Source organism: Eumetopias jubatus, unplaced genomic scaffold (genome assembly GCF_037043125.1).
Source record: "Eumetopias jubatus isolate StellerSeaLion01/CBP00866 unplaced genomic scaffold, mEumJub1_p1.0 scaffold_9, whole genome shotgun sequence".
Taxonomy (NCBI): Eukaryota; Metazoa; Chordata; class Mammalia; order Carnivora; family Otariidae; genus Eumetopias; species Eumetopias jubatus.
Genome location: NW_028274815.1, coordinates 81,760,519 through 81,763,297, shown reverse-complemented (window position 1 = coordinate 81,763,297; position 2,779 = coordinate 81,760,519). Strand labels below are relative to the sequence as shown.

At 40.0% G+C, this 2,779-nt stretch overlaps 1 non-coding gene across 1 annotated transcript; it reads left to right on the top strand.

Annotated features, from left to right (window-relative positions):
- The first annotated feature begins 2,265 nt into the window (after positions 1–2,265).
- On the top strand, positions 2,266–2,373 carry LOC114209868 (U6 spliceosomal RNA). The gene has a single exon (XR_003609437.1). It is a non-coding gene; the product is annotated as a U6 spliceosomal RNA (small nuclear RNA).
- Positions 2,374–2,779: the final 406 nt, after the last annotated feature.

Genomic DNA, 2,779 nt, shown 5'->3' with positions numbered 1-2,779 from the left:
CCATGAGCATTTTTACCCTCTCCCCTGGTGTTCAATCCTGACAATACTTGTGACCTGTAAATCTACCATCAGCCCTAAATTCTCTACTAAACTTCAGGTTCAAATTTACTGCTATCTGGAAGACAATACCTCCCAGGTATCTCACAAGTGCTAAAAATAAGACAATAGGCCCCAAACAGGGTCCCTTATGCTAAGCCCCATATCACCAAACCAAGACTTAAATTAATTACAGTTCTAGTTCTCCCAGAAATGGGATCTTAAACCAGTTGATCAGGAACCATCTCATCAGCACTAATTAGGTAATCTTCCAGAGAAATCTCTGTCATCCCCCAAAGGAAAGTAACCTTGCCATAGCCTTGCCCCTGTTAATGTGCCTCTTCTCCATCTTTGTTACAACTCCTTTCTGCCCATATAAGTCTTCCATTTTATACAGTTCCTTGGAGCTTCTTTCTGGCTTCTAGATGGGATACTACCTGATTTGAATTAATTTTTCCTCATATAAACTCTTAAAATATTTAATATGCCTCAGTTTACCTTTTAACACAGGTAACTCAATATTTTGGAATAAAAGTTATCTGTTCCTCCCATCAACCCAGTGTGACCCTTCCCTCTAAGTCTTATTTCATTAAATGTAAAATCATCTATTTGATGAGTCAAGAAATTTGGGTGTTATACTTGACTTCTCACTCTCCCTTCATCCTACATAAAATCAAACTCCAAGCCCCCTCACTGGGACTATAAGATGTCACTGGAATCCATCCACATCTCTCTCCCCCTGCTGCCTCTACCCCTGATTGTTGGACTGTCACCTCTAGCTTAGACACTGTAGTAGCTTCCCTGCCTCCTGCTTCTCCATGTCTTTGATGCACTCTTCACTCCTTGGCCATAGTCACCTCTCCACTCAAACTCTGGGCTGCATCTAACTACTTTCACTTCCAAGTCAGGTTGCCCTCCATCACCTCTTGCACAGGCTACTACACCTCTTCTCCACCTTTGCCTTTTTAACTCATGTGTATTGGTCAGGCTTTAGCTTAGATGTCATTTTCTTTGTAAAACCTTCCTTCACACCAGGATTCTGGGGAAACTGCCCTTCCACTGGATTCCCATAGCATCCTACTGAATGAACTTTCCTACTCAGTTGTTCTGAACTTCATAATTTCTTTTTTTTCTTTTAAAGATTTTATTTATTTATTTGACAGAGAGTGTGACAGCGAGAGAGGGAACACAAGCAGGGGGAGTGGAAGAGGGAAAAGCACACTTCCCGCAGAGCAGGGAGCCCAATGCGGGGCTCGATCCCAGGACCCTGGGATCATGACCTGAGCCGAAGGCAGACACTTAACAACTGAGCCACCCAGGCGCCCCTGAACTTCATAATTTCTGCCTGTCTTATTCACTGTTGTGGTTCTAGAATCTAACACACAGTACCTGGCATAGATAAAATATTCTAAATAATTATTAAATAAATTCATGAATTCACAAATGAATGGTTGTAGGACTAGTTGAATACTAAATGGAATAAATTGGGCTGAAGGAGGGAAATCAAACACTCAGCAAGACAGTGAATGAGGGCAAAATATTCTGTGAATTATTCCTAATGTCTATTTTCTATCATAAATTCTTTAAAAGTGCATTTATAAACTTGTGACTTTTACATGTTTGCAACAGATTTCATTAAGTCCCTTTCTTCCCTGCTCCCCGTATCTATGCCATTTGTCAAGTAATTTTGCAAAGGTCGCTAACTGTGGGCAGGGCACACTTCTCACTTCAGCTCTGGTTTCAACCAGGACAGATGCTTTGGTCCACAGGTGAAAGTAACACAGTGTTTGTCTGAGTCTCAGACTCTCGAGGCCTTGCATCTTTCTATTGGTCCTTTTGTGCCTCAGCCATTGCCATTAGAAGAATATGGCTGTGCCCACCTACTGATTCCAGGAAGAGAATATGAGACCCATGGAGCAGAAAGAGCCCAGCCAAGACACTTCAGCTGAACCCAGCCTAGATCAGCTGAGCCCAACTGACCTCTACCCTTGGTTGCTATATATATATGCTTATTGTTTTAAGTCACTGTGTTTTAGGATAGTTTTTTATACCAAATTTTTATGATGGCAATAACTGCCTGGCATATTTGTCACTTGAATATTTGGGTATAGCTATTCCAGAGAATGGTTATGATATGTACTTGCCCCAGCTCATTAAGAAATAATAGTTTGGGAAAAAATGTTTAGAGTACATATATCTAACTAAAGAGTTGAATCCAAAATACATAAAGTGCTCACTTCGGCAGCACATATACTAAAATTGGAATGATACAGAGCAGATTAGCATGGCCCCTGCACAAAGATGAATGCGAATTTGCAAAATACATAAAGAACTCATAAGAAAAAATACAAACAACCCAATTTAAAATAACAGAGAAAAAGCCCACACTTGAACACATATTTTACCAAAAAAGTACACAAAATAGCCTATAGGCACATGGAAAGGTATTCAATATCATTAGCCATCAGGGGATGCAAATTAAAACCACAGTAAGATACCATTTCACACACACTAGGGGGGCTGTTATCAAAAAAAAAAAAAAAAAAAAACCCTGACGAAACGAATGTTAGTGAGTATCAGAAGCAACTAAAAGTCTCATCTATTGCTGGCAGGAGTATAGAAATGTCCAACCATGCTGGAAAACTCCTTTGCAATTTCTCATAAAGTTAAACTTACCCCATGACCCCAAAATTTCACTTCCAGGTATTACACCAGTAGAGTAGTATAGACTTTATGTAAAGTA